Source organism: Staurois parvus, unplaced genomic scaffold, assembly GCF_062004578.1.
Source record: "Staurois parvus isolate SC_StPar_1 unplaced genomic scaffold, SC_StPar_1.0 ptg000303l, whole genome shotgun sequence".
Lineage (NCBI taxonomy): Eukaryota > Metazoa > Chordata > Amphibia > Anura > Ranidae > Staurois > Staurois parvus.
This window is the reverse complement of record NW_028318099.1, coordinates 3061071-3085271: the sequence shown is the minus strand read 5'-3', so window position 1 is coordinate 3085271 and position 24201 is coordinate 3061071. Positions and strand designations below refer to the sequence as shown.

Here is a 24201-nt window from a genome sequence, read left to right as displayed (position 1 = left end):
ATCCAGACACTGATGAGCCCTGGTACAGTCCTGGCAGTGCTCTGTGCACACTCAGTGATGATCCCTCATACACCTGGCAGTGCTCTGTGTGCACTCAGTGATGACATCCAGACACTGATGAGCCCTGGTACAGTCCTGGCAGTGCTCTGTGCACACTCAGTGATGATCCCTCATACACCTGGCAGTGCTCTGTGTGCACTCACTGATCACATCCAGACACTGATGAGCCCTGGTACAGTCCTGGCAGTGCTCTGTGCACACTCAGTGATGATCCCTCATACACCTGGCAGTGCTCTGTGTGCACTCAGTGATGACATCCAGACACTGATGAGCCCTGGTACAGTCCTGGCAGTGCTCTGTGCACACTCAGTGATGATCCCTCATACACCTGGCAGTGCTCTGTGTGCACTCACTGATCACATCCAGACACTGATGAGCCCTGGTACAGTCTTGGCAGTGCTCTGTGTGCACTCAGTGATGACATCCAGACACTGATGAGCCCTGGTACATCGCTGGCAGTGATCTGTGTGCACTCAGTGATATAATGAAGATCAGTGCCTGGCTGGTCCCTGCCCCCTCTCCTTCTACAGTTACACACACACCATCCGGCGCTGTAGAGACAGTCGCTGTCCACAAGATGTCGCCAGACTTTTCCAGGCCGACAAGTAGGGGCTCAGCTCGTCTTGCTGTCATCACGGAGTCTCCCGTCTGATAGTAACGCTGTGAATTGTGGGCAGGAAGATCTCCGCCGCCCTCCCTCCGCCCACACTCCGGGGAGCCTTGGGGAGAGCTCCTCTAAGTGACCCGCCCACCAGGGTGCTGGAGAGCCCGTCTTCTCCATCACTGTCTCCGCTCAGCATCCCTCCGGACCCGAGCCTCCTGGAACAAGTGAGTAACCTGAACACATCCCCGCCTGTAACATGACGGTGCCCCGGGCTCCTCACCCCGGCACTGCCCATGGATGATGGAGGAGATGCCAAGGGGGACTGACACTGCTTCTGTGCCCGGGACCGGAGAGGGATGGGAGGCTGGGAGAGGGTGCAGAACAGAGGGACTGGCAGCGCTCCTGGGAGGTGGGTAGGATGGTGAGACTGGCAGCGCTCCTTGGAGGTGGGTAGGATGGTGAGACTGGCAGCGCTCCTGGGAGGTGGGTAGGACGGTGAGACTGGCAGCGCTCCTGGGAGGTGGGTAGGATGGTGAGACTGGCAGCGCTCCTGGGAGGTGGGTAGGACGGTGAGACTGGCAGCGCTCCTTGGAGGTGGGTAGGACTGTGAGACTGGCAGCGCTCCTTGGAGGTGGGTAGGACGGTGAGACTGGCATTGCTCCTGGGAGGTGGGTAGGATGGTGAGACTGGCAGCACTCCTTGGAGGTGGGTAGGACGGTGAGACTGGCATTGCTCCTGGGAGGTGGGTAGGATGGTGAGACTGGCATTGCTCCTGGGAGGTGGGTAGGACGGTGAGACTGGCATTGCTCCTGGGAGGTGGGTAGGATGGTGAGACTGGCAGCGCTCCTTGGAGGTGGGTAGGACGGTGAGACTGGCATTGCTCCTGGGAGGTGGGTAGGATGGTGAGACTGGCAGCGCTCCTTGGAGGTGGGTAGGACTGTGAGACTGGCAGCGCTCCTGGCAGGTGGGTAGGACAATGAGACTGGCAGTTCTCCTGGGAGGTGGGTAGAATTGTTGGACCAGCTGTGCAGTTGTGGTAAGGACGGCGAGACTGGCAATGTTTTTGGGGTGTGAGCAGCTCTGTGTGACTGACATTACCCCAAGTAACAGATGTGATGTAGAAACATGACAGCTCGAGGTGGATAAGACGGTGAGACTAATAGCGCTCCTGGGAGGTGGGTAGGACTGTGAGACTGGCAGCCCTCCTGGGAGGTGGGTAGGACGGTGAGACTGGCAGCGCTCCTGGGAGGTGGGTAGGACGGTCAGACTGGCAGCGCTCCTGGGAGGTGGGTAGGACGGTGAGACTGGCAGCGCTCCTGGGAGGTGGGTAGGATGGTGAGACTGGCAGCGCTCCTGGGAGGTGGGTAGGACGGTGAGACTGGCAGCGCTCCTGGGAGGTGGGTAGGATGGTGAGACTGGCAGCGCTCCTGGCAGGTGGGTAGGATGGTGGGACTGGCAGTGCTCCTTGGAGGTGGGTAGGACAATGAGACTGGCAGTTCTCCTGGGAGGTGGGTAGAATTGTTGGACCAGCTGTGCAGTTGTGGTAAGGACGGCGAGACTGGCAATGTTTTTGGGGTGTGAGCAGCTCTGTGTGACTGACATTACCCCAAGTAACAGATGTGATGTAGAAACATGACAGCTCGAGGTGGATAAGACGGTGAGACTGGTAGTGGTCCTTGGAGGTGGGTAGGACTGTGGGACTGGCAGCGCTCCTGGGAGGTGGGTAGGACGGTGAGACTGGCAGCGCTCCTGGGAGGAAGGGAGGACGGTGAGACTGGCAGCGCTCCTGGAAGGTGGGTAGGACGGTGAGACTGGCAGCGCTCCTGGGAGGTGGGTAGGACGGTGAGACTGGCATTGCTCCTGGGAGGTGGGTAGGACGTTGAGACTGGCAATGTTTTTGGGGTGTGAGCAGCTCTGTGTGACTGACATTACCCCAAGTAACAGATGTGATGTAGAAACATGACAGCTCGAGGTGGATAAGACGGTGAGACTGGTAGTGCTCCTGGGAGGTGGGTAGGACTGTGGGACTGGCAGCGCTCCTGGGAGGTGGGTAGGACAGTGAGACTGGCAGCCCTCCTGGGAGGTGGGTAGGACGGTGAGACTGGCAGCGCTCCTGGGAGGTGGGTAGGACGGTCAGACTGGCAGCGCTCCTGGGAGGTGGGTAGGATGGTGAGACTGGCAGCGCTCCTGGGAGGTGGGTAGGATGGTGAGACTGTCATTGCTCCTGGGAGGTGGGTAGGATGGTGAGACTGGCATTGCTCTTGGGAGGTGGGTAGGACGGTGAGACTGGCATTGCTCCTGGGAGGTGGGTAGGATGGTCAGACTGGCAGCGCTCCTTGGAGGTGGGTAGGACGTTGAGACTGGCAGCGCTCCTGGGAGGTGGGTAGGATGGTGAGACTGGCAGCGCTCCTTGGAGGTGGGTAGGACGGTGAGACTGGCAGCGCTCCTGGGAGGTGGGTAGGACGGTGAGACTGGCAGCGCTCCTGGGAGGTGGGTAGGATGGTGAGACTGGCAGCGCTCCTGGGAGGTGGGTACGACGGTGAGACTGGCATTGCTCCTGGGAGGTGGGTAGGACGGTGAGACTGGCAGCGCTCCTTGGAGGTGGGTAGGACGGTCAGACTGGCAGCGCTCCTTGGAGGTGGGTAGGACGGTGAGACTGGCAGCGCTCCTGGGAGGTGGGTAGGACGGTGAGACTGGCAGCGCTCCTGGAAGGTGGGTAGGACGGTGAGACTGGCAGCGCTCCTGGGAGGTGGGTAGGACGGTGAGACTGGCATTGCTCCTGGGAGGTGGGTAGGACGGTGAGACTGGCATTGCTCCTGGGAGGTGGGTAGGACGGTGAGACTGGCATTGCTCCTGGGAGGTGGGTAGGACGGTGAGACTGGCATTGCTCCTGGGAGGTGGGTAGGACGGTGGGACTGGCAGCGCTCCTGGGAGGTGGGTAGGACGGTGAGACTGGCAGCGCTCCTGGGAGGTGGGTAGGATGGTGAGACTGGCAGCGCTCCTGGGAGGTGGGTAGGATGGTGAGACTGGCAGCGCTCCTGGGAGGTGGGTAGGGCGGTGAGACTGGCAGCGCTCCTGGGAGCTGGGTAGGTTGGTGGGACTGGCAGCGCTCCTGGGAGGTGGGTAGGACGGTGAGACTGGCAGCTCTCCTTGGTGGTGGGTAGGACAGTGGGACCGGCAGCACTCACGGGAGGTGGGTAGGATGGTGGGACTGGCAGAGCTCCTGGGAGGTGGGTAGGACAGTGGGACCGGCAGCGCTCATGGGAGGTGGGTAGGATGGTGGGACTGGCAGCGCTCCTGGGAGGTGGGTAGGATGGTGGGACTGGCAGCGCTCCTGATAGGTGGGTAGGATGGTGAGACTGGCAGCGCTCCTGGGAGGTGGGTAGGACGGTGAAACTGGCAGCGCTCCTTGGTGGTGGGTAAGACGGTGGGACTGGCAGTGCTCCTGAAAGGTGGGTAGGATGGTCGGACTGGCAGCGCTCTTTGGAGGTGGGTACGACGATGAGACTGGCAGTGCTCCTGGCAGGTGGGTAGGATGGTGGGACTGGCAGTGCTCCTTGGAGGTGGGTAGGACAATGAGACTGGCAGTTCTCCTGGGAGGTGGGTAGAATTGTTGGACCAGCTGTGCAGTTCTGGTAAGGACGGCGAGACTGGCAATGTTTTTGGGGTGTGAGCAGCTCTGTGTGACTGACATTACCCCAAGTAACAGATGTGATATAGAAACATGACAGCTCATGATAAAAGTTAGAGTGAACCTACCAGAACCCATGAACGTTGATCATGCTGATGAACCTGTCAGTAGCCCTAGTTTTTGAATGCAATCTGATTTCCAATGGCAGGAGTGTGAGATGTAGGTCAAACTTCCCTTTTTATTTGTTTTATATTGGGAAATCATAAATCATGTGCAGTCTTTGTTGTTAAGATAAATATTCCTATCACCCATTGTAAATATTGACAGCTACTTTCATGTGGTCTGCTTAAAGTGGTTCTTCAAGGCTATCTGTGAAAATTAACTCAGCAAGTACAAAAATTGTACTGCTGACGTTTAAAAAACAGCCACTGACCTGTCCAAGGATTCAGTGCCGTGGTCACCCCAGCGGATTTCTTCTCAGCTCTTTGGTTTCTGGTGCCGGCATCTTCACTGTAGGCAGCTGACTATGACTGCTTGCGGCTCCACAGCTGACTGCCCACTGCACATGTGTGAGCCGCGCTGCACCTTGCGAATGCTCCCGCAGTCTCTTGGAAACGTTTCACGTGTCCCAAGAAGCTGTGGGAGGAGGAGGTAAATTTCTGCTCCTATTCCCTAAGCAGTCAGAGCTGATATGGCAGCAGGTACATATCAAAATCAGGTACCCACTGCCCCCCCCCCCTAAAAAAAATTGCCAATTTTGACAGAGGGGATGCGGAGGAGCAATGGAACTTCCCCTTTTGAGTGAAGTTCCACTTTAAGTGGGCCATACATTAACTGTTTTTTTTTTGTTGTTCCACCAGCAGGCTGAGCAAAAAAAACTGACTCCGTTTCCCTATCCACACCAAATATGTGGATGAGGGAATCCTTCCCACCGTGCTTTAGTATTCTGATGGCAGTGAAACTTCCCCACCAACAGTAGACATTCATCAGTGCTGCCAGCTAGCGTCACTGACCATTGGCAGTGATCTTTCGGCAAAAACTTGACAGGGTGGTTGTATGCAAGTAGATAGATAGACAGACTTGTGTGCAATCAGGCTGTTCATACATGGATCAAATTTTTGTCTGGTCCCTGCTGGACTGGTCAAATTTTGATCCATGTATGGCAGGCTGTACAGACTATTTATGGAAGTGTTTATAAACTGTAACAATAGACATCTGCTATTTGCTCTCTTTTGGACTGTTAAATAATTAAAAGTGGTTTGGTAAATCTGTTCAATAAATACTAAAAAGATTCTGTGATCCTGCCTGAAATCCAGTGAAAATGTAAATTCCTGTAATGAGCTGAAAATACAGTGCCTCTGCTGCACTGAAATGTCCAGCACCATTATGAGCCCTGGCCAGGTTACCTCAGTAAACTACAGAACACTGTCCCATACGTTATAGAGAACAGGAGAGGGGAGGTTTTCTGTCATCCTTGAACACTTTCTGTCCTTGGGTGACAGAGTTGTTACTCTGTAGATACAGTACACTTAAGGACAAGAAACTAACTGGATTATCAGGTGAAAAAACAACCTGAGAAAAGAAAACTAATGCTGCTACCACATCTAGGGGTGACATATTATACTTTTTTTCTTAAATGTGCATACACCTTAAAGTACTACTAAACCCACAACAGTAAAATCAGTCTGTATATGCAGGAAAGCATGCTTGTTATACTCACTTCAGAACCTAAGGGGTTAATCATCTGCATTGTGTAAAAAAGATGTTTTGATACTCCCTCCCCTTCTTTTTCTTCTTCTTCTTCTGTCCCCATTTCATCATCTGGTGAACAGAGCCCTGGAGGGCAAGCTGCACATGCTCAGTTTAGTGCATATTACTAGAGAGTTTTTTTCTTTTTCTTCAGAGGGGGCATGCGATCAGCACAGGGCCAATCGGCACTTTCCAGACTGAGGGTCAGGGGTCCTGCAGTCTCATAGGACAATCAGAGGAGAACGAAAACTCTTCCTACAAGCTTTAACTAGTGCTCTGCGGCTGATGGGAAAAGGTATTTAGCCCTTTATATTTACTAAAACAATTGCATTTACATGTTGTGTGTACTGTGGGAGACCAGATATAGTGAATGCAGGGTCCTGGGTTTAGTAATACTTTAAAGCTTATGTCAAAACAAAAATTTAAAAATAAAAAGACATTACTAGTACTTCTTCAGAATATATGCCAATATACATACATTTTTTTGCTTTAAACATGCTGCAAGTACAGAAAAATACATTTTGGTGTGTGTGCATATATATATGTGAAATATATACGGTGCTCCTAATTTCTTCACCATGATAAGCTCTGAATTCTTAAACGTGGGGGTTTATTTACTAAAGCTGGAGAGTGCAAAATCAGGCTCACTTCTGCATAGAAACCAATCCACTTCTAACCTCAGCTTTTTCAATTAAGCTTTGGCAATAAAACCTGGAAACTGATTGGTTTCTATGCAGAAGTGAGCCTGATTTTCCACTCTCCAGCTTTAGTAAATAAACCCCCATGCTGTCAGCCCTGTCTACTTCTCTTTTTTATCTCTATCTTTATATCCTCTCATCTCTCCCCCCTCCTTCTCATCTCCATAACCTCTTCTCATCATCTCCCTCCTCCTCATCTCTGTACCCTCTTTTCATCTCCCTCTTCTTTATCTCCATAACCTCTCCTCATCTCCTCCCTATCATCTTCATAACCTCTCCTCATCTCCTTCCTTCTCCTCCTCATCATCTTCATAACCTGTCCTCATCTCCTTCCTTCTCCTCCTCATCATCTTCATAACCTCTCCTCATCTCCTTCCTTCTCCTCCATATCATATTCATAACCTCTCCTCATCTCCTTCCTTCTCCTCCATATCATCTTCATAATCTCTCCTCATCTCCTTCCTTCTCCTCCTCATCATCTTCATAACCTGTCCTCATCTCCTTCCTTCTCCTCCTCATCATCTTCATAACCTCTCCTCATCTCCTTCCTTCTCCTCCATATCATCTTCATAACCTCTCCTCATCTCCTTCCTTCTCCTCCTCATCATCTTCATAACCTGTCCTCATCTCCTTCCTTCTCCTCCTCATCATCTTCATAACCTCTCCTCATCTCCTTCCTTCTCCTCCATATCATCTTCATAACCTCTCCTCATCTCCTTCCTTTTCCTCCTCATCATCTTCATAACCTCTCCTCATCTCCTTCCTTCTCCTCCTCATCATCTTTGTAACCTCTCCTCCCTTCTCCTCCTCATCGTCTTCACAACCTCTCCTCATCTCCTCCCTTCTCCTCATCATCTTCATAACCTCTCATCTCCGCCACCTTCTTCTCTTCATAACTCCTCTGCATTCACAGGAGGCAGAGAGCACAGGAAGTTATTAGCTCAGTTTTCTTTTTCTTTTTTTTTTAACTTATCAAAGAGATAAAACTAAACAATCTGAATATATTTAACAGAAGAAAGAGAACCAAAGAAGAGAAGGTCAACGGACTAATACCACAGGAATAGTTCCATGAAATGGATGCTTACATACCAAACCAGCCGACTAACATAACCAAATCCTTGCCTTGGTTGGGTGTATTTGATTTTTCTATCAACATTATTTCTCTGACTGATCTGTAGTTTATACAAGTACAAAACTGGACAACCTGAATATGTAATATTCTGCATGAAACTATGTTTAATAATAAAGTTGACTTTTTATTTGGTATAACTGCGTAATTTTGGCTGATCACTTCTCTATGATATTAGTGTAATTTAGCAAGGAGCCAATAGAATTACTAGAGCAAGTTATGGGAATCCATAATGTATTGGTTTCTGTATAATAAATTCTGATTGAGTGCTATGGACTACGGCACTTTTCACGCTAAATGAATCATTGTGTTAATTGACTTATTCAGTAAACACTATGGAAGAAAAGTCTGATACTCCTAGGCCTTGTTCACATGGGACACCTCCTAGATGTGTTTGGGGCCGTGCACCCGGCACAGATGTCACATTGAGAGCAGTGGCTGTGTCCATGTAGCAGCTGCGTCCCAATTGACAGCAATAGGATTTCTTGCATTGATATGCATGGAACACCTGTACATATCTGCAACACCCTGTGGAAAACTGCAACACTCTGCGGTTAACACAGCCCTTCATGGGCATACGGTTATGAATCCCTTTTGAACAAGATTTACATCATTGTCTTGTTCCTGTGTTCTGTTTTCCATTTTAATCAATAGAAGTGCATCTATTGACATGTGATGTCACCTGTTTTCAATTTGCGTTGCAACATGCTTTGTATTAAAAGGCAAAATATATTGTAACGCACGTTTATGACATGTTGTGTTGTGGCTCCTCTTAGGCACACCGAGGATCTCCAGAATGGCTCCAAAGCTTTATTCAGTAATCACATCATAGTTACAACAGTGACGTTTCAAATCTTGATGAAGGGGTCCTGCAAAGCTCCGTTCCTCCCTCTTCTCAATGACAAATGAAGCTGGACGTGACAAGGATTTAGTAATTTCTGGTTGCAGTTCTTTGTTTACCTGGCTGGTTCTGGCCAGTAAGGCAGCCAGTTAAACCGATCTGTGTGATCATCTGTCTTGGAGGAAAGAAGAAGAATTCCCTAATTTCGCTATAAAGAATACCTGTCAGTGTCCAATCTATCGATAGCACTAACGTAGGGTTGAACGGATATAGGTATCGGAGCAGATACTAAGCATTTGCACAAGTATCCGTACTCATGCAAATGCTCTGATACCTGAAACCAATACCTTTTCGGGTCTGTTCTTTCAGCTGTCAGTGGGATTCCCCACTAATAGCTGAAATATACATTTTAAAAAAGCTGGCAAAAACAAAAAAAGATAGCAATTACTGCTTGTTAAAGCAGAGTTCCAGCTGAAAAAAAAGTCAGCAGCTACAAAAACTGTAGCTGCTGACTTTTAAAACTTTTTTAAAATATACATTTTAAAAAAGCTGGCAAAAACAAAAAAAGATAGCAATTACTGCTTGTTAAAGCGGAGTTCCAGCTGAAAAAAAAGTCAGCAGCTACAAAAACTGTAGCTGCTGACTTTTAAAATACAGCCACTTACCTGTCCCTCTGTCCAGCGGTGTCCTCACCACGGCTGGTTTCACCGGATATCTTTTCTCCCCAGCGCCAGCATCTTCAGTGTGGGCACCTGGCCGTGTCAGCTTGTGGCTTCACAGCCGGGTGCCCACTGCGCATGCGTGAGAAGCGCTGCGCTTTGTGAATGGCCTTGTAGTCTTCTGGGACCTGTCGTGTCTCAGAAGACTATGGGGAGAGCGGGGGAGGACAACTTCCGATTCCGATCACCTAGACCAGGGGTGTAAAACTGGCGGCCCTCTAGCTGTTGCCAAACTACAAGTCACATCATGCCTCTGCCTTTGAGAGTCTTGCTTGTAACTGCCAGTCTTGCAATTCCTCATGGGACTTGTAGTTTGGCAACAGCTGGAGTACTGCCAGTTTGACACCTGTGGCCTAGGCCAGGGGTGGGCAGCTCTGGCCCTCAAGCTGTTAGTGAACTACAAGTCTCATCATGCCTCTGCCTTTTGGGAGTCATGCTTGTAACTGTCAGTTTTTCAATGCTTCATGGGACTTGTAGTTCTACAACAGCTGGAGGGCCACAGTTGCCCACCCCTGGCCTAGGTGATCGCAGTGGGAGTGGGTACCTGTCAAACTCGGGTATCCACTCCTTCTCCCCACTGCCCAAAGGTGCCAATCCTTAATGGGGAGCAGGGGACAAAGGCTTAAAGTGGAACTTCCCCTAAGGAGCAGGGCCGCTGGGTCCTTAATAACCAATGACACATTCAGCTATCAGAGGGATTCCCCTGCTGACAGCTGAAGTGTAAACAAGTCCCAGGAACTGGAGCTGTCAAAAGAAAAAACAAAAACAGCCTGGCAATGTTAGTCAACAACATTGCTCAGCTAAAACAGATAAAAAGAAACATTGTTTTATTTTGTATCTTTCTGTTTATTAATCTCAAAGGGATGGACCTTGATCTGCAGATGAAGGCAGTTAAAGCAACCTGGCAAGTAAAAAAAAAAGTTTGTTTTTTTTAATTAAATTTATTCTTTGTTTAACCCCTATTAAACCTTAAAGTGGTTCTAAAGGCTCAAGGTTTTTTTACCTTCATGCATTCTATGCATAAAGGTACAAAACGTTCTGTGTGCAGCATCACCCCCAGCCCCCTAATACTCACCTAAGCCTTCTCTCGATCCAGCAATGTGCACTGGAGTCTCGGCTATCCCGGGACTCCCTTTTCTCATTGTCTGAGACAAAAGCAGGAGCCATTGGCTCCCACTGCTATCAATCACAGCCAATGAGAAGGGGGGGTGGGGCCGAGCCACAGTTCCATATGTGAATGGACACACGGAGCAGTGGGTGCCCCCATAACAAGCTGCCGGAGGGGCCAGGAGAGCCTGCGGGGGACCTGAGAAGAGGAGGATACGGGTGCAAAACCACTGCACACAGCTGGTAAATATAGACATGTTTGTTATTTAAAAAAAATAATTAAGCTTTTAGAATCACAATTTACTCTAATCAGCCCTAATTAACTCCTTAGTCTCCTTCTCCATGTAATTATTATTTTCCTAATGGTTTTTATTTTCTTCATTTCTATGTTCTAAACAATTAATGATTTAAACTTTTTTTGTTTTTGCTTTGTTTGTTAATATTTTTACACCTTTAACATATATTTACATGTTTCACATTGATAAAAGAGCAACATTGAAAAGAATATATTTATTTTATTTGTAAATAACTTTGCAATGCTTTGTACCAGAATCACAATGTTAGTGTCATTTTAAACTGGACAAATTACAGAATAAAATGCGCACTTTCTGCAGTAGCACTATTTGCTTTTAAACTAACAATGCTCAAAAAAAGTCCTTTTTTTTATTTTTATTTTTGTTACATTTTAATTTTCTAAGGATTGTGAAAAAATCTCAATGTTGCAAGACAATCTTTACAAAAAGAAAGCCTTGTTTGTCTTAAAAACACACACACAATGCATGTATTTAGCTGTTTTGCTAAGTAATGACAAAGTTATTGCCAAATAAACAGGTCCATAACAGAATCGTAAAAATAGCTCTGGTCCATAAGAGGTGAACAAGTGTGAGAGCCAAAGTGGTTAAGGAGCGGGGCCGCTGCGTCCTTAACAACTGAGCACTCATTCAGCTGTCAGTGGGGTTCCCCTGCTGACAGCTGAAGTGTAAACAAAACCATTGCTGGCAGGTATCTATAAATGGTATCGGTGAATAAAAAAAAATGTATCAGTACTCGTACTCGCTGTAAAAAAAAAAAGAAAAATGTATCAGTGCATCCCTACAATAAGTTACATTTAAAATAAAAATTGTAAACAAATCAAATATTAAAATGTAAAAAAGTTGTATTGGTACCACACATGGTGTATCTTTGTCAATGTGCAATTCTGCTACCGGAGCTTATGCTTACATTGACTTGTAAAGTCTTTTAAAAGGTGCCTATGGATATTTGTACCTTAGTTTGCCGCCATTTGACAGGCATACAAAATTTTAACTTGTGGCAGGATATCTTTTTACTTGGTGCAACATCATCTTTTATATCTTACCAAAAAAAGTTAGGCTCCTTTCACATGTGGCAGATTCTGTCCTGATCATCAGGGGATCTGCTCCGCCTAAATGGAAGAAGACGAATTCCCTTCATTTTTTTTTTTTTTTAGCGGACCGGATAGGACCCAGAGTTAGGCGTGTATAAACAGACACAAGTCCGTTTACACCTGCTTGTCCAGAGGAATGCATGGACCTTACAGGTCTGCCTGAAAATCTTATACCCATGTGAAAGGGGGCTAATATTGTGTTTGTGTGCACTAGAATGCATTTGGCTCCATGCACTCTAGCGTTTTTTTAAGCTAATAAAACGCTGAATTAAAAATCGCTGGCAATAGCAGTTTTTAGTAGCATTTAGGAGCTTTAGATTTTTTATTAGTGCTTTTATGGTACATGTAGTGGTAAAAAAATAAGCTAGAAAAAAAGCTGTTAAGAGTGTTTTAGTAGCATTTAGTGTTTCTTTTTCTGCTGGAAAAAAACTCCAAAAAACTCGACAAAAACTTTTTTTTCGACACTAAGGCTCAAAAATGCTAATAGCCTAAAATAGTGTGCATGGACAGATAGAATAACACTATTTAGCTTCTAGGAGCAGAAAAAAAAATATGCTGATTATAGCTTCTAGGAGCTAAAAAAAATCACTAGTGTGCATGGAGCCTTTAACCTTTTCCCTACTGCACTACAGCCAAAAGATGGCTACTGCGCGGTTGTCTAGATCTGGGAGGATGACCATGGACGTCCTCAAAGATCACGCCCCCTGTGCGTCCCCAGTGGTGCGCACCCGGTGCTGCCAGTGATCGTTGTGTCCTATGGACACAGCTGATCACTTGATACAGTAAACGGCTAGTCACAGCGGCCTTTTACCATGTGATCAGCTGTGTCCAATGACACAACAGATCACCGGGTAAATACAGTTGCCGGTTATCGTCTGCACTTTCCTCTTGCTATCACAGTGTGAGAAAAGTACTGCCGATAACCGGCACTTGTCAGAGAACTGAACCCCGATGATCAGTGCCCAACAGTGCTGCCCACCTGTGCCCATCAGTGCCGCCCATCTGTGCCCTGCAGTTCCACCCACCTGTGCCCTGCAGTGCCACCCACCTGTGCCCAGCAGTGCCATCCACCTGTGCCAAGCAGTGCCACCCATCAGTGCTGCCCATCAGTGCCACCTATCAGTGCAGCATCATCAATGCCCATCAGTGCTGCTTATCAGTGCCCATCAGTGCTGCCTATCAGTGCAGCCTCATCAACGCACATCAATGAAGGAGAAAATTTACCTGTTTGCAAAATTTTGTAATAGAAACAAAGAAAAAAAATATGAAAAAATGATAAAAATTTCATATGGCTACAGGGTTGCATGACCGCGCAATTGTCATTCAAAGTGCGACAGCGCTGAAAGCTAAAAATTGGCGTGGGCAGGAAGGGGGTAAAAATGCCCGGTAGACAAGCGGTTAAGTGCATTGTTTCTTGAAATTTTGCATTCGGTAAAGGGCTGCACAAATATTTTGCCAAAAAAAAATTTCAACAGCCATCATTTTATTCTCCAGGACCTTTGCCTTCAGAAACTATATAATGTTTGGGGTTTGTCATTTTCTAGCAAAAAATGCAAAATTGTAACATATATGTGAGCAATGTCAGAATTGGTTTGGATGGCAAGTGGTTAAACAATTATTTGGTGCGTTTCATAACCTAGTGTTTCAGTTGCCAAATATTAGTAGTTGTATACAGTTTGTGTGTATACATTTATATATATATATATATATATATATATATAAAAATTCATGTTTTTTTGCAGTGATAAAGTATGTCAACTGAGTATATTATAAAACTGGATGTTGCATTTTCAGTTGGTCAAGAAGGATTTTGTTTATCCAGTTAAATACATGTACAGTACGTTGTATTTGAGCTAACTTCTGAATCCTTCCTACAAAACATCAACTATTTTTTATTTACAAACTGCCTTTCATTGTGAACTTCTGGGCTGGTCAGATGCATTCATGCAGCTGTCTCTGGGGAGGGATGGTGGCAGCATGTTGCTGATATTCTGGTTTTCTTGGCAGCCGTTCAGATTGGGGAGGAGAGTTCTGGGGATATATTACAGATCTGTTACATTGAGGCGTGTAATACAGCAGAGAAAGTGATGTGATTATGTTTGTATGGGAGGCCGTTGCTGACACTGAGTGGCCCAGCTGCATACTGTTTCATTTTCTTACCTGTTTATGTCAATGAACATTGAATGACGGGAATACTGAGGACTGTAGACTCTTCTGAAGGATGCCGTGTTGAGAAACACCTATTGTGAGCCTGTAGGAATTTAAAATGTTTCTGCATGATTGGCTCCAACATGTGATCTGATCTTTATCTAAGGACTCATTCAAATGGGCATCTAAAACGCTGATTTTTTTTTTTAAAAGGAATTCTATAGGAATGAATGAGGGAATACATACAGCTGCATCTACAAACCAAAATGTGCACTGCGTTTAGTGTCAACACACCTGCATCTGGGCCATACATATCTGAGGATTTTACTTGTGTGGGTGTTTGCACTGGTAAACGCATGTATTATTTATTATTATACAGGATTTATGTAGCGCCAACAATTTGCGCAGTGGTTTACAATATAGAGGGAGACTGTACAATTCCAATACATTTCAGTACAGAAGGAACAGGAGGGCTCTGCTCGTGGAGCTTACAATCTAAAGGAAGGGGGAGGTGGTACAAAAGGTGATAGCTGTAGGTGATGATCTGATGGAGGTGGCTCAAGTGCAGTTCTTACGTGGAGGTGGGGTAGGCTTCCCTGAAGAAGTGAGTTTTCAAAGATCGCCTAAAGGCAGACAGGGTGGAGGCCAACCACACATGCTGTGGTAGGGAGTTCCAGAGGTAGGGAGAGGCTCTGGAGAAGTCCTGGAGGCAAGTGTGGGAGGCCGTGACAAGGGATCTAGAGGGCAAGATGTCTTGGGAGGAGCAGAGTGGGCTATTTGGACAATATCTGCAGATGAGGTTGGGGATGTAGCTAGGGACAGTGTTGTGGATGATTTTGCATACTGTGGTTAGTATTTTGAATTTTATACATTGGGTTAGTGGAAGCCAATGAAGGGATTGGCAGAGAGGGTCAGCAGTCGCTGATTGGTTGGTATGGTGTATGAGTCTAGCAGCAGCATTCATAATAGACTGAAGGGGGGGGGGATAACCTGTGTAACGGTAGATTATAATCTACACATAATCACACGCATGAAGTTATTAGAAGAATTGTACATAACTAAACACAAATACCTTGGGTGTCCAAAGCTTCATTCACACAGGTATATGCATATTTTTGTGCATAGAAATGCAGGTTCTTGCTGGCAGAGCTAGCAGAAGATCCTGCGTAACATATGCGGCTAGACACATACAATTCGTCCAGTGACTTAGCCCCAGTTCACACTGGTGTGGCTTTGATATCACGCTCCTTCAATGCGATTTTAAAGCCGCATATCAGTGCAATGTGCACTGCCGATTTCATTGCAGCTTGCGACTTCATGTAACAGAAGTCTATGCAAGTTGCAATGAAATCAGCAAAAAGTAGTGCAGGAACCTTTTTCATAATCACTGCAACATGAGTTGCGGTGATATGAACGGCTCCATTGCCGGCAATGGGGTGTGACTTGTCACATGAATCGGACATGGCAAATCGCATGACAAGTCGCACCAGTGTGAACCGGGGCTTATGCATGTACAGTATGTGTACACATTTTATATGTGTTTATATGCATAAAACCTGCAGATATGTAGGGCTCTGGATGCAGCTACAGTTAGGTCCATATATATTTGGACACAGGCACAATTTTCATACTTTTGGCTCTGTATGCCACCAAAATAAATTAAAACGTAACAATCCAATAGAGTTTGAAGTGCAGACTTTCAGCTTTAATTCAAGGAGTTAAACATACCGTAAATATCAAGTACAAATTTTAGGAACTGCAACCATTTTTATACACAGTCCCTCCATTTTCAGGGGCTCAAATGTAATTGGACAAATGAATATAATCATAAATAAAATGTTCGTTTTTAATATTTTGTTGAGAATCCTTTACTGGCAATGACTGCCTGAAGTCTGGAACCCATGGACATTACCAAAGACTGGGTTTCCTCCTTTCTGATGCTTTGCCAGGATCTAACTGCAGCAGTCTTCAGTTGTTCTTTGTTTGTAGGTCTTTCTGCCTTTAGTTTTGCCTTCAGGAAGTGAAATGCATGCTCAATTGGGTTGAGGTCAGGTGATTGACTCGGCCATTGCAGAATGTTCCACTTCTTTTCCTTCAAAAGCTTCTGGGTTGCTTTTGCAGTGTGTTTTGGATCATTGTCCTGTGAAGCGCTGTCCAATAAACTTTTCGATATTTTGCTGAATCTGGGCTGACAGTATATCTGTAAACACTGCAGAATTCATCCGGCTGCTTCTGTCTTCTGTCACATCATCAATAAACACCAATGACCCAGTACCACTGGATGCCATGCATGCCCATGCCATCACACTGCCTCCACCATGTTTTACAGATGACAGTTGTGTGCTTTGGATCATGAGCTGTTCCAAGCCTTCTCCACACTTTTTTTTCTTCCCATCATTCTGGTACAGATTAATCTTTATTTCATCCATCCAAAGAATGCTTTTCCAGAACTGGTCTGGCTTTTTTAGTTGTTTTTGGCAAAGTCTAATCTGGCTTTTCTATTCTTCAGGCTTATGTATAGTTTGCACCTTGTGGTGAACCCTCTGTATTAGCTCTTTGAAGTCTTTTCTTGATTGTAGACTTTGACAATGATACGCCCACCTCCTGGAGAGTGTCCTTCACTTGTCTGGATGTTGTGAGTGGGTTTTTACCATAGAGAGGATACTGCGATTATCCACCACTCTTGTCTTCCATGGACATCCATGCCTTTTTCATGTTGCTGAGCTCACCAGTGCATTCTTCTTTCCTCAGAATGTACCAAAGTGTTGATTTAGCCACTCCTAATGTTGCTACTATCTCTGTGAAGGATTTGTTTCATTTTTGAAGTCTTACAATGGCCTGTTTCACTTGCATGGACAGCTCCTTTGAACGCATGATGTACGTCCACAGCAATATATTCCAAATCCAAATGCAAATACCACACTTAGAATCGACTCCAGACCTTTTACCTGCTTAATTGATGAAGAAATAACAAAGGAGTAGCCCACACCTGGCCATGAAACAGCTTTTGATTAAATTGTCCGATTTTTTTTGGTCCCTTGAAAAAGGGGAGATGGCTACTCTTAAGAGCTGTAATTCTTAAACCCTTCCTCCAATTTGGATGTACATACCCTCAAATTAAACCTGAGAGTGTGCACTTTCCATTATAACTATAGCTTGAATATGTTTTGGCAAATACCTGAAAAAAACTAAAATTGTGCCTGTGTCCAAATATATATGGACCCAACTGTATGCTCTGCTTTTTTTTTTTGTTTGTACTTCCCTAAGAGTGAATTCACACTGACTTGCACTAAAATACATGGAAAATGCTTGTACTTTTCCATGCATTTCAGACACGTGTTAAAGCATGTTGTCTTGTGTTGATGTACGTTTTAGTGTGTGTTAAAATGTACTGCATTTTGCAGGATTTCCTGTGATATCACATCCTGAGGGTCACAAAATAAATCGCAAAGCAAACTTTTTTTTTCTTTACTTACGTTGGGTTGACTTGCAGTTTACACACGTTGACCTGTGTTGCATTAAAATGCATACATATTGCATTTTAACACAACACAACATGGGTCAATACAGCATTGTGGTGTGAACAGGACATATAAGAAACAATTGTGGTTTAGATATCCTTGCATTGTCGTGCGTTTTACAGCTGCGCTAAAACAAGAATCAGTGCACCAGTGTGAATTGGCCCTAAATGAGATGCACATTTTTGTTTGTAGAAGAAGCTGTGTGTGTGGTCTAATTGGTTCCAATAATGCTTTATGCTGTATGCATCCAAATGCAGCATTTTAGACATCTGTGTCAATGAGCACCTTAGTCATAATTGCAAACAGTCTTATTTATGGAATAACTGTGTCAAATAACAGATTCAGTAAACCATTACTCAATACAATCTTATCATAAAAAGGCCAACAAAGAAACCTTTAGTGTTGGGTCATACTAGTGCGATTACTGATGTGACTTGAGTTGCACAGAATCACATGACAAGGGAAATCACATTATATTTAAGGGTGCATGCTCTCATCAATGCTACTCAGCATGGTGCAATTTTGAAAAAGGTTCCTCTGCTACTTTGATGCAATTTACAGCGTAACTTGGCCCTATAGAATATGTAAAAAGGCAGCCAAGTCGCATCAAAGTCACACTACATAATACCACTGAAAATCATGGCGAAATTGCATCACAGTAGCATGAACCAAGCCTTAGAAATGTTTGGTAATGGCAATCTATAAATAGATATTATAGTATAGATAATTGCAGACCTTTTTTTCTTTGCATACCTTTTTTTCTGTTTCTCCCCATTTTTACTAAGGGCAGATGAATCCTTCTCCCTTTACTTTCTGGACTCTGTCTAGAACTCTGGTTCTATCTGCTGTAACATGTGACAGGAACTTTCCAGTGAGGTCAGGGTTGCATCACCAGTGCCTTACTCAACTGGGAAGTAAAAAAAAAAAATTAAAGCTGGTAAGTTAAGTAAGTTTTTACATAGCTACATTTGTCCAGGATCCTCACTGTAGTAGGCAAGTGATCTTCTTCAGCTCCCAGGTCCTATGCCAATTGGCTGCCCTGCTGCTTAACCTCTTGATGACCAGGCTATAGCTGAATGATGGCTACAGCGTGGTTGTCTATTTGTGGGAGGGCGTCATATGATGTCTCCCAGAACCATGCCTCCCGCGAACTCCCTGGCGCGCACACTTGGCGAGTTCTGTGATCGCTGTATCCTTTGGAAATAGCTGATCACATGACATGGTAAAGGGCCAATGACAGCGCCCTTTTACCACGTTCTCAGCTGTGCCCAATGACACAGGTAAATACACTTGCTGGTTATTGGCTGCACTTTCCTCACATGAGAAGAGAATAGAGCATGTTCGGCAACTGTATGTACACATCAGAGGACATCAGTGCAGTCCCAGAAGTGTCCATCAGTGTCACCAGTCAGTGTCCACCAGTGCCGCCAGTCAGTGCCCATTAGTGCAGCCTCATCAGTGCCGCCTATCAGTACCCATCAGAGCAACCTGTCAGTGCCCACCAGTGCAGCCTCATCAGTGCACATCAGTGAAGGAGCAAAATTACCTGTTTGCAAAACTTTATAACAGAAACTAAGAAAAAAATGTTTTTTTTTCAAAATGTTTGGTCTTTTTGTGTTTGTTTGGCAAAAAATAGAAACCCCAGTGGTGATTAAATACCACCAAAAGAAAGATCTATATGTGTAAAAAAATGATACAAATTTCAATTGCGTACAGTGTTGCATAACCGTTCAATAGTTATTCAAAGTGTGACAGCACTGAAAGCTGAAAATTGGCCTGGGCAGGAAGAGGATGAAAGTGGCCAGTAGGCAAGTGGTTAATGAATACATTCATGGTCCTTGCTGAGCAAGCAACCTCATGTGAAGTATTTTCTGAATGAATGAAGTTGAGAGGCAGGTCAGTGATGTGACTATCTCCACCTTGTTCCAGTCAGAGAACACTTTGCATTCACTGAGAAAATGTTCTCTGAATGGTGCCTGTGTTTAGCTGGTGATGTCCTATATTTTACTAAACAGTAGGGCAGAAGTTTGGCACAGGACCCAGAAGCTAGTGGAGATGACTGTAGTTGTGGTGCCTGTTACAGTGATTTCCAGATTCCACAGGGATCCCATAGGTACAGCACATACATACAGTCAGGTCCATAAATATTGGGACATCAACACAATTGTAACATTTTTGGCTCTATACACCACCACAATGGGTTTGAAATGAAATGAACAAGATGTGCTTTAACTGCAGACTGTCAGCTTTCATTTGAAGGTATTTACATCCAAATCAGGTGAACGGTGTAGGAATTACAACAGTTTGCATATGTGCCTCCCACTTGTTAAGGGACCAAAAGTAATGGGACAGAATAATAATCATAAATCAAACTTTCACTTTTTAATACTTGGTTGCAAATCCTTTGCAGTCAATTACAGCCTGAAGTCTGGAACGCATAGACATCACCAGACGCTGGGTTTCATCCCTGGTGATGTTCTGCCAGGCCTCTACTGCAACTGTCTTCAGTTCCTGCTTGTTCTTGGGGCATTTTCCCTTCAGTTTTGTCTTCAGCAAGTGAAATGCATGCTCAATCGGATTCAGGTCAGGTGATGAACTTGGCCATTGCATAACATTCCACTTCTTTCCCTTAAAAAACTCTTTGGTTGCTTTTGCAGTATGCTTTGGGTCATTGTCCATCTGCACTGTGAAGCGGCGTCCAATGAGTTGTGAAGCATTTGGCTGAATATGAGCAATAATATTGCCCGAAACACTTCAGAATTCATCCTGCTGCTTTTGTCAGCAGTCACATCATCAATAAATACAACAGAACCAGTTCCATTGGCAGCCATACATGCCCACGCCATGACACTACCACCACCATGCTTCACTGATGAGGTGGTATGCTTAGGATCATGAACAGTTCCTTTCCTTCTCCATACTCTTCTCTTCCCATCACTCTGGTACAAGTTGATCTTGGTCTCATCTGTCCATAGGAGGTTGTTCCAGAACTGTGAAGGCTTTTTTACATGTCGTTTGGCAAACTCTAATCTGGCCTTCCTGTTTTTGAGGCTCACAATGGTTTACATCTTGTGGTGAACCCTCTGTATTCACTCTGGTGAAGTCTTCTCTTGATTGTTGACTTTGACACACATACACCTACCTCCTGGAGAGTGTTCTTGATCCGGCCAACTGTTGTGAAGGGTGTTTTCTTCACCAGGGAAAGAATTCTTCGGTCATCCACCACAGTTGTTTTCCGTGGTCTTCCGGGTCTTTTGGTGTTGCTGAGGTCACCGGTGCGTTCCTTCTTTTTAAGAATGTTCCAAACAGTTGTGTTGGCCATGCCTAATGTTTTTGCTATCTCTCTGATGGGTTTGTTTTTTGTTTTTTCAGCCTAATGATGGCTTGCTTCACTGATAGTGACAGCTCTTTGGATCTCATCTTGAGAGCTGACAGCATCAGATTCCAAATGCAAATAGCACACTTGAAATGAACTCTGGACCTTTTATCTGCTCATTGTAATTGGGATAATGAGGGAATAACACACACCTGGCCATGGAACAGCTGAGAAGCCAATTGTCCCATTACTTTTGGTCCCTTAACAAGTGGGAGGCACATATGCAAACTGTTGTAATTCCTACACGTTCACCTGATTTGGATGTAAATACCCTCAAATTAAAGCTGACAGTCTGCAGTTAAAGCACATCTTGTTCATTTCATTTCAAATCCATTGTGGTGGTGTATAGAGCCAAAAATGTTAGAATTGTGTCAATGTCCCAATATTTATGGACCTGACTGTACAAGCTGAATCAATATAATCATGTAAAAGTTGCTGTACCTAAAGTTCAGCTAAATGCAAGACCTTTCCATTTCAATCTGCAGTGCTATCCATTTACTAAAAAATGCAGTGCATTATGGCAGCCTGGAGGGATTCTGTAAACCCAATGGTGTACAGAGTGTTCCCCCCCCCCCCCCCCACGAAAGGTCATTTCCTGCTTGTGGGATTGATTCACTGATTTTCCCAGAAGTCTGCACTGAGATACAAGTCAGACTTTGGGCATCCCCTGCAACAAAAAAGCCAGTTTTGGCAAGATTTTCCTAAAGGGAAATCTAATCTAATGGGATTCAAAACCTTCAGCTTTCCTCATTAGAATCCCACAAGTGCAGCAGCTGATTGATAATTATAGAGTCACTACCATCCACATTCTCTTTGCACATGGACACAGACAAACCATTATTTCTTCAGAATAACGTAAGGTAGTTGCAAAACATGTGTTAAAATCTCTGCAATGTACATTAAAGCGAAGCTCCACCCAAAAGGGGAAGTTCCGCTTTAAAGGACTGCTCCCCCGCTCACCATTAAGGATTGGCACCTTTCGGGGTTGGGAGGTAGCGGGTACCCTAATTTGACAGATACCCGCTCCCACATCCGGTCCGATCACGGAAGGTGTCCGATCACGGAAGGTGTCCTCCCTCCTTCCCTCCCTGTAGTCTTTTGGGACATGTGACAGGTCCCAGAAGACTACAGGACCATTCATGAAGTGCAGTGCTACTCGTGCATGCGCAGTGGGTGTTCGGCTGTGAAGCTGTAAGCTGTCATAGCTGGGTGCCCACACTGAAGATGCCGGCTTCCTGGAATACAGGACGGCCAGTGAAACGGGCTGCGGGGGACACACCATGGGGACCAAGGGACAGGTAAGTGGCTGTTTTTTAAAAGTCAGCAGCTACAGTTTTTTGCAGCTGCTGTTTTATTTTTTGACAGAGTGAGTGGAACTCTGCTTTAATCTCCCAGAGGGGAATCTTTTTTTTTTTTTTCTCTCAACAAAAGTGGAGTTACTCTTTAAAGATGGCCAGCCCAAGGAAAACCCTGCTCACTTGTCTGCAGCTTGCAGAATTGGCCTACCCCTAGATCTGGGAGCACCAGCAAGGATGGATTAACACTGTTCACAGTGCAGAAGTAGCAGTTGCTTCACTGACAATATTATTATAAGCCCAGGGCTTTCTGCAGTTTGTAAAGTAATAAAAAATCCTTAAGAGAAACATGGAGGCTGCTATTGCTCACCTCTCTGTCAGAAAATGCAAGTTGTCTGATACTTTTGAGTCACTGACCTAAATCAAACTTGCAGATAAGTAAATCCTGACATTTCTCTGTCTTCCCTTATCTGCTGATTCATATTAGGTCAGTACTCAGATTTTTTAAAGCAGAATAAAACTGCCAGATTAAAGTCTAACTAAGGGCAAAACTTTTTTTTCTACTTTCGGACAGAGTGGAGAAGGATTAGAACTGTCAGGTTTTTATTGCTGCCTGTGTCCCCATTAGGGAGATTCACCCTTTCTATGTGTCCTGTTTACTGTAATCATCAAAAGTCAAAGAAAATGTAAAATTTTGGGTTGTCCTTAAAAAAGTAATAGAGGGGAAATTGGGACACTCACCGGCCACTTTGTTACTTACACCTGTTCAATTACTTGGTAACACAAATTGCTAATCAGCCAATCGCATGGCAGCAACTCAATGTAGTTAGGCATGTAGACTTGCTGAAGCTCAAACCGAGCATCAGAATGGGGAAGAAAGCGGATTTAAGTGATTTTGATTGTGGCATAGTTGTTGGTGCAAGACGGGCTGGTCTGAGTATTTTAAAAACTACTGATCTGCTGGGATTTTCACACACAACCATCTCTAGGGTTTACAGAGAATGGTCTGAAAAAGATAAAATACCCAGTGAGCACAGTCGTGTGGACGAAAACGCCTTGTTGATGTCAGAGGTCAGAGTAGAATGGACAGACTGGTTCAGATGTGACATTTATATGGTAGGGTCAGAATTTGGTGTAAACAACATGAAACATGATGTATCAATGGTTCAGGCTGGTATAATGGTATGGGGGATATTTTCTTGGCACTAGCAAGGTGTACCTAATAATGTGGCCGGTGAGTGTAGTTCTGGTGACCTCGAGGGCCCTAAAGGATTCCCTTAATTTGCAGGGATTTCCTGTTTTGGGACAGCAAGTTAAATCTTCCCAATGGGACATAAATGAAAAAAAAAACCTGAAAGGCGTTATAACCCTCCCTTACTTTTTGCAAAATGTAAAAAAACTTTTTTTAATTAAAATTGAGTTTAAAGTTTTTCTACTTTACGTTCAAGATTTTGGGGGGTGGTTGCCATAATGTGTGTGAACACAACATATTTGCACATTATGACACACCTAAGGAAGCGATCTTATTCAGGGATGCAGCGTCAGCACTCTCCTCCATGACCAGCTCTTCCATCTTCTCCGGGTCTTTTTCCAGGTTCGGAATTTGCGGCCTGTCACTGGTTGAGCTGGAGGCAGACGCAACAGTGGATCACTGGCAAGGTAAGTATCAATGGGGTTGGAGGGGTTGGGGGACCTTTAGAAAGGCACTGTACAGTATGTTCATGGTGGCAATGTCTCTTTCTGTACTTTGTGAGTCCCTGACCTAAATGTGCTTAAAATATAACTAAAGGCAGAACTTTTTTAGTTTTTGAATGGAGATGGATTAGAACACCTCTCATGTTTTTATTGCTGTCTGTGCTCTTGTTAGGGAAATTTATTCTGTCTATTTGTCCCTTTTATCATGGTCACTGAGTATGAA

General features: G+C 45.1%; 1 protein-coding gene across 5 annotated transcripts in view; it reads left to right on the top strand.

The window, feature by feature from the left end:
* The first annotated feature begins 653 nt into the window (after positions 1-653).
* The window catches only part of SGMS1 (sphingomyelin synthase 1), a 395851-nt gene continuing 372303 nt past the window's right edge, over positions 654-24201 (top strand). For all 5 annotated transcript variants that reach the window (XM_089683136.1, XM_089683134.1, XM_089683135.1 and 2 more), the window contains exons 1-2: positions 654-888; positions 6199-6339. The gene's annotated coding sequence lies outside the window, so the exon portion shown is untranslated. The remainder of the gene's footprint in view (positions 889-6198; positions 6340-24201) is intronic.